Here is a 12,884-nt window from a genome sequence, read left to right on the forward strand (position 1 = left end):
GTTCCTCTAAATTTGATTTTATAGCACAGATGTCTGCTGGAAAGCAGAGTTGGTTAATGACTGCCATCCAAACGGGGAAATAAAGTGATTACAACAGCTTCATTATATGCTTGGAAAGGGATGTCACAGGACTGTTATTGCAGCATACAGTTTTAAGAAAACTGGAGTATTGGAGATTTTTTTTGCTGCCTTTAAAGAAATACTTCCGTTACATGTGGAAAGCCCAGTTCTTTATAAAGGAAGAGCGGTAAGGGAAAACTAATGGGAAAAATCTCCCAAGTGTAGGACTTTGATGCGAGAGTATGAATACCTTGCTTGCATATCCAGCCCTTAACTTGAATTCTAGACAGTTAACTCTTCTGAGGCCTCAAAAAAAAACAACTGCTGAGTCACAGCTAGCAATTAAAAAGTGATAAGGAACAGATTCTATTCATTCAGTATTACTGTGATAATAGTAGACTGCTAGAATTTCAGCCACAATCCGTCAGGAAAGATTTTTTTGTTGTTGTTTTGTTTTGGTCTACCTATGTGTGTCATATATTACATACATACATAAAATTTACTTTTAATCATGTTTAGATATATAATTCACAATTCACTATCCATTTCCAGAACTGCTTCATAACCCAAGCAGAAACTTTGTACCTATCAGGTACTGATGTCCTATTCAGTCTCTTTCCTTGGCCCCTAGTAACTTCTGTTCTACGTTCTTCTCTTAAGAATTTGTCAGTTCTAGGTATCTCACATAAAAATCATGTAATATTTGTCTTTCTGTGCCTCACTGTTCAATGTAGCTTAATATTGCCAAGCTTCATCCATGCTGTAGCATGTGTCAGAATAATAATGTGTATTTCACAATTGCTAAAAGTAAACTTTAAATGTTCTCATCACAAAAAATAAGTAGAAGAGACGATAGACAAAGTAGCTTGATTTAGTTTTTCTACAATCTATACATATATCGAAACATCACATGATAGCCCATAAATACATAGTTATTGTCAGTTAAAAAGAAAAAGCCCACATGTAGCCAGAAGATGGAAATAACTTAAATGTAAATCACCAGATAAATAAACAAGGTTTATATACACAGAACAGAATATTATTCAGCTTTACAGAGGAGAAAGATCATCTTTATAAAATGGGGAAACAGATCCAGAGAGAGAAAGTAATTGGATTAATTAGGGTTACAGGATGGGGGACAAAAATAAAAGCTATACCTCCTAAGAGCCTGTCCAGAGCTCCTTCCACTTCTAGAATTGTTACCAAGGGGCCTATAAATAGACTTCTTGGGGTGGGGGTCTCTATCCCTTTGAATTAATTATTGGCAATAGTTTATGGACATTTCTGAGTTGAGTTTGTTTTGTGAAATTCATAAAGGGGTTTGTATAAAGTTAAGAATTGCCACACTGTGTATAGTGCTGTCATTCTGATACTTAGTAAAATCATTTGACATAGGATTTCTCAACCACTTTACTAATTTTTTTTCCATAAAGGTGCCTGCCTTTATCACACCTTGTCAATTAGTATAAAATTGAGATGTGATTGTATACATTTTAAATTTACTAAATAACTAGATCCTACTTTTTACTAAAAACAATGGGTTTAACCACTTTTATAGTCCTCTCAAAATAATATTTAATTCCTTGCTTTATTATTTATTTAAATTTGGGTAGTGTGAAGAGGCATTGTACTTGTTAGAGCCTAAATTATTTTGTGTTTCTGTGTCTAGGCTTATTTTAATTGACAGTCCATCTTGACAAACTGAATCTTACCTCTTTGTGAAAACAGTGATTAGTCATTTTTAGAGATAGAAGGATTCTCTCAATTGAGGCCTGTGTCTTTAGAACCAGATAGAACTGTTCAGGACATATTTGGTACTTCCCCTTTATAAAACCTATGACTATTGAATTTCACTTAGCACAGTGACAGGAGGGAGAGATTTTTATTGACTTGTTGATTTTATTTTAGGTTATATATATATTTTTTTTTCTCAGTATTGGGGATCGAACTCAGGACCTTGCTCTTGCAAGGCAGATGAGGTGCCCCTGAGCTAAATCCCTGGCCCAATTTTAGGTTATATTTTGATCATACATTATGAATATGAATATATTTCAGATTTTAAAATTCACTTTAAGTAAAGTATTACCAGTCTTGCTAGAAATTTTGGTTCAGAAAAGTACACTTACTCCTAAAGGTAGATGCTCTGTCTTCTTCCCTAATTTGAAGACTCCCCTCTGGAGGTCACCTAACTAGTTTAGTGATGGATAGATTAGGGACAGAACTCTAAGTGTTCAGGCTCTTGGTTTAATGAAGGCGAGAAAGTGTCAACTTTGGAAGAGTGTGGCATCAGATTCATCTAAGAAGAGAATGTTACAACTGGGTGGTATCAGGCCCAGCTAATATATCACACATAAAAAAAGGAATTTCAGAACCTGGATGCTCATATTGGAAGGGACGGGCTGAGAGTAAGCAGCAGCTCCAGGAAGTGGCTAATTGTGGAAACATGGAAGTCAGACCTAAACTTGTGTTTTGATTTTGCCATTTTTAGATGTATTATTTCAGATATATTAAGTAACTTCCGTCTCTTAACTCTTGATTTCTTCATCTGATACCCAGCTCATGAAATGATGACCAGGTATATGTAATGTGAAAAATCAGAGCTTATCATACTGATTGTGATTATTCTGTGAGCAAATAAAAGGGATATAAATACTTGAGTTTCAAGAGAGAAAATGGCATGGTGACGTTGCTTAGAGGTGAAGAGTTTAATTAAAGACTAAGCTTCCTCACTTATTAGCCCATGTGACTTGGAAAAATCAGCTATTCACTGTGAGCCTCATGTTTCTCATCTTTTATGGGTAATGCCGTTCTGTCTACATCACAAGATTAGAACCAAATGTAGTTTGTACAGATACTTAAACTATGGTGATCTGTTTGAAAGTTTCTTATAAGTATATAGCAATGGCATTAATAAAAGTAAGTTCACTGATCAATTAAACTCAAATTCTAGTTGATTGTTCTACCTGGAGTATCTTTTTAATAATATTGTAGTTCTCTGTTAAATAAAGTTCATAGAGTGTTGGGAAAATTAGACTTAGAGCAGATAGTTTTGAATGCAGGGGTTACTTCTGTGAAGCTGTATTAAATAAAATTAATTTGGCTTTCTGATAACATGCCTGAAGGTGATTGAACAAGGGATTCTAGATGAATCATTTTCAGTGTTGCCATCCTTAGAAGAAGAGATTAAGAAAGAATCATTTTCAGTGTTGCTACTCTTAGAAGAGGATTTCTTCTATGAACTTCAACTCTAATATTGACATAAAAATGCCAAAATATTTCAGTTGCCTCTAGAGCCAGTTGAAAAGTATTTGTCCTTACAAACTTTATTTAATTTTGAGTATCAGTTCAAGACATCCTTATTTATCAAATGCCTACACTCCAGTAGAAACCTTAGTTGGGACATTACAGATGCTATTTTATTTCAGCTTTATAACGTTCTTTTTGAAGTTGACATTATTTATGTTTTATGGATGAAATATGGAGACTCAGAGAACTAAAGTAACTAGCCCAAGCCTTACATAGAAAATAGTACATGTACTATTCCACAGACATTGTGGAATTCCAAGGCCCATATTCTTCCATGTACAAAAATTTATCAGAGGGGAGGAAGAGACTCAGGAAGAGGTACTGGGATACAAGATGAAATAGCACTTAATTATGAAACGGTTATATGTTTTCCATGTAGCTCTTAGCTTCTGTCTTTCCTGAGGAAAGCAAGGTCCGAGCTGTAATAACTTTACATTTACCCATCATATGATTTTTTTCTTTTGAGGCAGGGTCTTGCTATGTAATTCAGGCTCACCTTGAACACACTATGTAGCCCAGGCTGGCCTCAAACTCATGGCAATCCACCTGCCTCAGTCTCCCAAATGCTGGGATTATAGGTGTGCACCACCATGCCCAGCTATCCATCCTATGACTTTTAAAGTATGGGTGGTTACACTCAAGCTGTTGTTTTATATTTTAATTCTCATGACAGAGTAATGAGTGGGTTAGGTAAGTATTATCATCTCTATCTTGTAGTTGAGGAAACTGAAGGTAGTGAAGTCTCTTGCTCAAGGTGAAAAGGCCACAATGTAACAGAACCAAGCTTAGGCCCAAATCCACTGATCTGTCCAGATTGAGATGACATGTGTGAATTTGCAGAAAAAGACCTAACCTGGCAACAGTAGGTGCACAGTCATGGTTTATTGTAGAAGGCAGAATTGGCCCCTCTCAGGGTTGTGTCTGTAAGTTCTCAAGTCTTTCGAAATGCTTACACATAAAACAGGTTCAGGGTCAGGTGGTAGAATAACTACTCAAGTGTACATATTTCACAGTAGAACCAAGTACTGTTGTGCAAGATGTTCTGTCAACATCTTGATTGCCTTTTTAGCCTCTTTTTCAAATACTTGATAGTAGGTCCTCAGTAACCTGTCTAGTACACAAGTTTGGAGCCTTTGTTCTTGCATTCGAGGGGAAAGGATAAAACAAATAGACAAACCTACCACTCAAACTAATGGCCAAAGAGCAGGATTTGGAACAGCTTGACATATTTCTGGCCTAAGTTCAGTCTGTCTGTCCATCTATCTCACCTCTGTGGTCACTGCAACCTTGGTTTTGTTTGTTTGTTTGTTTTTGGTACCGGGGATCAAACTTGGGACCTTGAGCTTGCGAAGCAGGTGACAGAACCACTGAGCTAAATCCCCAGCTGCAACCCTGGTTTTGATAAAGAGGAAGTAGTAGAACCAGAGAGAAGCTAGATAGGAGGAGGATATTAGCATTTATTAAATATGAAAGTCTCCTTTGTATTTATGTACAGTGCTGCTTTGGTGATTTATGTATGTTCTCATTTAAAACCTCTCTACAGACTTCTACAGTGTAGTTGGTACATTATTCTACTGTACAGAGAAAATAGACCCAAAGAAGCTAAATAGCTGCCCGAGGCCATGTAGTTGGTAAATCACCATTATTCACAAGCCTGTATATAGGTGGTTTTTAGACTTTTGCGCAAAAGCATATTTGGTAGCATTGTCAGTCTTGTAACTAAATTAATTTAATTATGACAATTCATAGATCTGATTTTCAGTGTCTTATTTTTTTTTCTTTTTATAAATTTTCAGCTGAACAGCTTTAAGAATTTTACATTCCATATTTTTAAAGCCACTTCACTGGTGCTCTCAAGATTGCTGTGTCTGGCAACATGCTATAAAATTGCAAAAGGCACTTTCTGAGGATGGTATTGTATTTATTTAACAGCAACACTAGCTACCATTTATAGTGCTTGTGCTAGACATTTTGCATAAATTCTCATATTTATCCTTTCCCAACCCTTTGGGGATGATGATACTCTCTCATTTCACAAGGAAATAGCCACAGTTGGTGAGTGATGAAACAGTAATTTGAACAGTTCCAAAGCCCATGAACTTTTACATTGCCTTGGGCTTCTCTAAGAAGATAGATATTAGAAGTTGTATGGAATCACAGAGCCTTTTCAAGCATCTTGTATTTCTTTCTGTGTACTTTTTTCCCTCTGTTGTTTGAATGCAAAAGGCCTAAGCCATGTGTTCATTCTCTGTCGCTATGTAATATTTAGGCCTCAGAATATTTCTTTACGAATCTCAATCTGTGGGAACAAATTCTCTATGGCAACAGCATGTGCATTTGAAAACACTTGTTTCTGACTCCACTATAGACTTATGTGGGAGAAAGTACTGACCTGGACTATAAGGCTTGATAGGTGTATGTGAGAAAAGGAGAGAGCTGCTGACACTTCTGTAAAAAACATAAACCTTTAGGGCCCAGGATTTAGTTCAGTGGTTCTGCTGCCAGCCTCACAAGCGCAAGGTCCCAAGTTCATCCCTGGTACCAAAAAACCCCCAAAACCAAAAAACATAAACCTTTGGTAACTACACATTTTTTCTATTTGGTCAGTTTTGAACTTTGGCATAGTAATAGAATGACTTGGAAGTTTTGCTGCAACTTACTATTAGCAGAGGTAGAAGGAATCCTTAAGAAAACAAAGTAGGCCCAGGGATTTAGCCCAGTGGTTCCATCGCCTGCCTCGCAAGCGCAAAGACCCGAGTTCGATCTCCGGTACCAAAAAAAAACAAAGTAGATGTGTTGAATGAACATTTTTCATAAAATCAGTATTTGGCCAATGTTGAATAGCACCAGCATAGAATGAAGTTATGCAATAAAAGAATAGATAATATAAAGCATAATACTGTACATTAAGAGTAAATAGTTCTGTTTTCTAAGTTTGACCTTATAATGGAAAGACAATAATTATTATTATCTTGGGTTTTTTTTTTGAGACAGTCTTGCTATATAATTCAGGCTGGCCTTGAACTCACTATGTAGCCTAGGCTGGCCTCAAACTCGTAGTGATCCTCCTGCCTCAGCCTCCCAAGTGCTGGGATTACAGGCGTGTGCCACTACACCTGGCAATAATTTCTGAGCATTACTGGGTTTTAGATTATTCTTGAATCATTATACTACATGCACTCTCTCTTATACCACATTCTTTCTCATGGCATATTGATACTATCCCCAAGCTGTTCTAGGTTAGTTTTTAGTAGTGTGCATTCTAGAAGGGATTTATATTAGGATTCTCAGTTTGGCACATCAAAGAAGTCCTTTAGCTGCTGAAATTGGTTAACATTGTGTAAGAATTATTTTGATCATACTTTAAAATTATTTAGTATGCAGAGGTATGTATAAGGATTTGTATTCATAAAGTTGCTTTTTGTTTTTGAGGTATAATAGGGATTAAACCAGGGAGTGCTGAGTTATATCTCCAGGCTTTTTTTTTTTTTTGCCTTTTTTGTCTTTTCTTTTGAAACAGGTTCTCCTGCATGCACCACCACTCCCAGCTTGAAGTATTCTTATTAGTCTCCTGTTTTGACATTGATTGATGAAAGCAAAATATACTTTGTCGTGTAATTTTTTTCTAACACTTTTCATTTATATTTGGATTAAGGATGACTATCATAATTATTATACATGATTTTGACCACTTTTCCTTCTTACAGAATAAAGTATGTAGATATTTTTTAGAAATTATTCAACTTAGTGTTTAATTCTGTGCTAGTTAACAGAGTTAATAAAACTAGAGTTTTTAGATGATGTAATATCTATAAACCTTCCACATATTATTTTAATTTTTATAAACTTTATTGAAATTTGGTGAAAAATCTTCCTAAAGTTATCTAGCTAGTGCATTGTCAGTGTTAATATTGTCAAACTAGTTGTTTAATCATTTGAAAACTTTGTTTTTCCATTTAACAGTAACAGTTTTCATAGTCGCTAATTATTGTAACATTTTACTCTTATAATGTATATTTTATGCTTTATCTGGCTGGTTGAATTTTGCATTTAAAAAATGCAGGTGTGGTGGTGCACACCTGTAATCCCAGCATCCTATGGGGTTTACAGGAGAATAGCAAGCTTGATCCTAGTCTGGGCAACTTAGTGAAATTAGTGAGACCTTGTCTCAAAAAAAAATAATAATAATAAAAGGAAGGCTAGGCATGGTGGTGCATATTCTGGCACTCTGGAGGCTGAGGCAGGAAGATTGTCACAAGTTAGAGGCCAGCCTGAGCTATGTAGTGAGTTCAAGGTCAGCCTGAACTGCATAGCAAAGGGTATGAATGTAGCCCACTGCTAAGGCCCTAGGTGTAATCACTAATACTGTGAAAGAAGGCAGGAAGAGAGAGAGGGATGGAGGAAAGGAGGGAGGGAAAGCACATAAAGAGATTTGAACTTTAAATTACGTAGAGAATGCTTACAGAGTACTTACTTTAATAATATTTTCTGTATTGGTGTTGAGGCTTCACTGATAGGACCATACCTTCTGTATTCACTTGATCATTAAACACATACATATTTAGCAGGCACTCAGTTGTTCTGCCTTAAAAATGCCACAGCTGAACCTGCCTGTATCCCTGTTGTTTACCATCCATGGGCCTCAGTTTCCTCATCTATAAAGTGAGAAAATATCATGTACCTCTTTGCTTCTGTTAGAGTTAAATAAGAACGTGTTTATAAAGTCTTTAGAAACTTAGGAAATCCCTTTATTTGGAGCACCAGGAAGGAAGATTCAATGGGAATATTTCAGCTTTGTATGAATATGACATCTTTTTTCACCACTGTCAAGTTTCTGGCTTTCTGTTTCCTGGTCATCCTCACCCCATAATTGTAACCCATCCCTTGAAACAGCAGGGAATTAAGCCCCATTCTTTGCTTAGAATTTTTTTGGGGTAAACAGTGCCAAATGATGTAGGGTGAGTTGCTGGATGCAGTTGCTGGACTCCCAAACAAGATAATACTCATGCAAAATCCCTTTTCATTTTCAAATTTAACACTCAGAACCTGGGCCCTGCTTTTCTTCATTGGAATCACACCAGCCCTATAATATACACATAGCGACAGTTTGTTGTATATTCTGGAGGTCCAAACACTGGGCTAACACTTAGAATTCATGTTCATTTCATCCCCACAATAAACTTAGTATTTCTACTTTACAGAGGAGGAAATTGAAGTGCAGACAACATAAAGTCCAAGATTACAGTTACACAGGTAGGTGGTAATACCACAGTAAGGACTTCATGCCTGTCTGACTTTCCAGCCTTTGTTCTGTAACTATTGCCTTATGAGAGTTTTCTGTTTTTAATTATTTAAGGGACAAAGTTTAGAACAAAGTACTAGCAATCAACAATAGCTGTTCATAAGATGTGCCTCCTTACCTTTTCTTTTCCTTTGCACCCTCTCTATGCTGGTTGTTAGGGAGAAAGTGACTGTTCTTTGTCCTCTCTGTGATTTGCATATGGTTTAGTTGTTCCACAGAGGGTTCACATGTTGGAAGCTGGGTCCTCAGTGTGGTGATTTTAAGAGGTGAGATCCAAGGGGAAATCCTTGAGTCATTGAGGGCCATGCCCTGGGGTGGGATTAAGATAGTTTGCAGGGAATCCCTTAGTTGTCATGATAGTGAGTTGTTATAAAACCCTTAACATGAACCCTGAGTCACTCTTTGCTTCTTGTCTGGCAATATGATCTCTTGCTTCTGCACATGCTCTCACTGTTTTGGTGCCGTTCACCGTGAGGTGATAGTCAGGAACCCTTGGCAGAGCCAGTGCCGTGCTGTTTGAAATTTCAGCTTCCAAAACAGCTAAATAAACCTCTATTCCTTATAAATGCTCAGCTTCAAGAATTTCATCATACTATTGTAATAAGAGATGGACTGATACACCCCTTGAAATCCCTTTCCCTCGTGAATGAAAGGAGAAGAAAACTAACAGCATCAGTGATAAAATTCCTAGTGAATCTTTGTATACATGGATGCATATATGACTATACATAACGTAGCTGTGAGTCCCCAACAAATAGCTAACAGATGGAGCAGCTCTTCCCCCCTCAACCCCACATGCCTGCCTTCTGGAATTTAGCCTCTCCAGCTCCATTTCAGTGAGCTGTAGTTGATTTTTTAGAACTCATTGAGGTTTGGCAATGTTATGGTAATGTGGTTTCATAGAAGATATTGCATTAGCCATTGAATAAGGAACTAGGTGCTGTAGTTCCTCATTAGAAGTAGACTCCAAGCAAAATATGCCTTCTGGGAGGGCTGGCTTGCCTGCTTTTCTTTACTTTTAAAGCTGTAGTATGAAGCCACAATTAAAATAGGGATGGGCTTGCAGTGTTCCTGGTGATTGAGGAAACGTGTGAGTATTGCTACCAAACTGATGTATTGTTAATTTTCATCACTTACTGTACTCATTGACATTTTCTCTGAGTATTTGCTGTAATTCAGCAAGCAATAGCATTGAACTTCCCCTGAATGACTGGTGTCATTAGGGCCAGAAAATTATTTTTCTCTGTTAATAATTTGACTGGGTTTTACATGTATGTTAACATTAAGCCCCAGGCTTTTCTTGAGTTGTGCATGCTAGAGTGGGAAGATAGACAGACAGGGTGTGTGTGTGTGTGTGTGTGTGTGTGTGTGTGTGTGTGTGTGTGTGTGATTGGTTGTTGACTGTTGCATAGCAGCTAGAATGCCTGAAAGTTAGTTCAAATTTACCCTGGGGTTTATTGGATTTTGCTGTACCACATACATAAACTATGAGGTCAGAGGTTAGCCATAGATGCTGTAACTCTTACCTTTCTGAGGAATGACTTGTAATTTGTTATTCTACTATTGAAATACTTGGTACAGAGCCTGTGAAATTTATGAAAACAAAAGAACCTGTAATACACCTGATTGTTTTCTCATACATATTCACATTTGTAGTTTGTTAAATTTGAATGTGGTCATAATTTGAAACTGTTACAGAGATGTTGATATCATTCTGGATAGTGAAAAAACGCGTGTAAGCTTTAGAATTAGGTTTTAGTACATGTTCTGGTCTTTTCACTTACTGGCTGTGTATTCTTGGGCAAATTATCTCTTATCCTCATTTTCCTAACATGCAAAATAAAAATACAGTCCTCTGATATCTGCCTCAAAATTGTGAGAATTAAAAGTAGATAATACTGTCAAGTACCAAGCTAAGCAGTTAATATTACTAGCTTCCTTCTTTTATTTTTCTTTACCTTCCTTCTTTTGATATTTTTTTCACCACCACTAAGAATAACATCCTAATTCCTAGCCAGACTCATAGCCTGTGAAATCCGAACCACATATAACTCTTATCTCATAAGATTTCCTCATCCCCATCATCATCATCATCATCATCATCATCATCATCATCATCATCATCATCATCATCATCTCCCCCACCTCTCATCTCCTGCACAACCACACTGGCCAGTTCATTGCCTCCAGAGAATATTTGTATTTTTTGGACTCTATGCCAAAATATTTTTGTTTCACTGACTCCACTTGCTGGCTTTTTCATATCATTCAAGTCATTTGTCATGTCACCTTCTCAGCTTTTCCTGACCACAAATTATATTCCTCTGTGATATAAGCTCTACCTTAGAAGGAACCTTGGTTCTTTTAGTTCTTCATCAGTATGTTGCCATTGTCTAGGAACATAGTAGATACATACATTGTTGAATGTTTGAATGAATAAATGTGTAACCTAGACCTTTAACTTTCTGGAAATCTATTTTGAGGTATTTGGCATTTAAATTTAATATAGAGAAGACTAGGCCTCAGGTAGAATGCATTTTTAATGTAATGACATGTAAAAATGGCATTATTAAAAATGCAGTCTCTCAGCAGGATTTTGGAGACATTTTGTCAATAGTAGAAAAAGACCAGAATGAACATATGAGACAGTTATTTATATGGAACCTAATGCATTTTGAGATACTGAGGAATAATATGTTGACCCAGTTCTCTTCTTTTTCATAAGTTTTGTTTGCATAAAGGGTTCGTAGAGAATTAAGCAAAATTCTTTATATACTTAAGCTATAAATATCTCCTGGTATTTTGTGTGTGTACAGTACTTCTTTGTAGAGAATATGTGCTTTTGAATTTAAGATTGAATACCTCTTACTTTGACATGTGAAATAAAGAAATATTGTTTTCGGCTCTACTTACAACTCATTAATTCACATAACCTACTACACAAAGTTAAATAAATAGATTGCTTGGGATACATTAAAAAATCATATTTACCCTCATTCAGACCATAGCTCTATGAAATATTGGTTGCTTCACCTACATTTTGTCTATATGCAGAATATTGGCCTTGTCGCCTGGAAGATTAAATACGATTTTTTTTTTTTTAATCAAAGTGATGTGAAAAATGGGTTACTGTTTTACAGTTTTATTGTTTTTATTGTTTACTATGATTTACTTCCAGTATTTCACATCTTATTCAAGAAAATTATGTCAGTAAATCTGTAGATGCTCTTTGGGACATGGCTGATAAAATTGATATTTAGATGCCTTAGATTTCATGATGATGATGATAAAAAGACCAACTGGGAACTGAACTTTTAAAATACTCTTGAATATTATCCAGTTAATTTTCCGTTTTGTGCAGGCCAATATATAACCTATACCTTTAGGAGAAAAGGAAACCTTGTCCAGTGGATCTGTAGCTAGTGTGAAGTATCACATGTCATCTAACGCTGTGCTTTCTCTCTTTCTTGCCAGAAGCCTGTTTCTTAGGCCCTATTAACATTAAATTTCAGTTTTCTAGTAATTTATTTTAAACTTTTTGCTTCTGTGATGAATTGGAAATTTTTTTAAAATCTTGATTCTGAAATAATTTGAGATGTTCTGATGCACTTAATCTTATTGTACATGCTGTTATCTGGGAGAGTAGATCAGTATCATATGTTTCTGCAAAAGTAGCAAATTAGAAAAGGCAGACTAAAAATAAGTTACATGTAGTTTGTGGAGAACACATTGTGTCTTTGTTATAGTCTTATTTTATCTAACTGCTTCTAGATCAAATTAATTTGCATATACCTATAATCTCAGCACTAGGGAGGCTGAGGGAAGAGGGTTATTTATTGCAAGTTCGAGACCGGCCAGGGCTGTATAGTGAGTTCATGGCCAGCCTGGACTATGAAAGAAGACCTTGTCTCAACAAACAAAGATTAATCTGCTTCAGTAATAAATTATGAAAGCTATTGAGTTAGGTCAGTGGATCCTGTGAAAATACAAGCTTCATTAGAAGCTTAAAAGACTGGTGTTAAATATGAACACTTTTCTTGAAGTTTAATGACAGTAACCTGATTTTTTGTCACATGAAACTTAGGCCTGAGGGTGGGCGTCCTGCTCAGACTAATGAGCAAAAATTTCTTTTTCCTGAGCTAGAAAAGCTAGTTTACAAACTGATGGCTTCATTGTGATTAAAGTTACTGATTTCTATAAGTAAAAAAATGTATTC

At 36.2% G+C, this 12,884-nt stretch overlaps 1 protein-coding gene across 13 annotated transcripts in view; it reads left to right on the top strand.

The window, feature by feature from the left end:
• The window catches only part of Akap13 (A-kinase anchoring protein 13), a 332,605-nt gene that overhangs the window by 141,844 nt on the left and 177,877 nt on the right, over positions 1-12,884 (top strand). Inside the window, exon 1 of one of the 13 annotated variants that reach the window (XM_087188504.1) lies at positions 7,361-8,619. The exons of the other annotated variants lie outside the window; for them this stretch is intronic. The gene's annotated coding sequence lies outside the window, so the exon portion shown is untranslated. Of the gene's footprint in view, positions 1-7,360; positions 8,620-12,884 lie in introns of those variants that run through there. 13 annotated transcript variants of the gene reach the window in all.

This window comes from Heterocephalus glaber, unplaced genomic scaffold, assembly GCF_053883595.1.
Source record: "Heterocephalus glaber isolate CG9 unplaced genomic scaffold, H.glaber_assembly_v1.0 deba00001531, whole genome shotgun sequence".
Lineage (NCBI taxonomy): Eukaryota > Metazoa > Chordata > Mammalia > Rodentia > Bathyergidae > Heterocephalus > Heterocephalus glaber.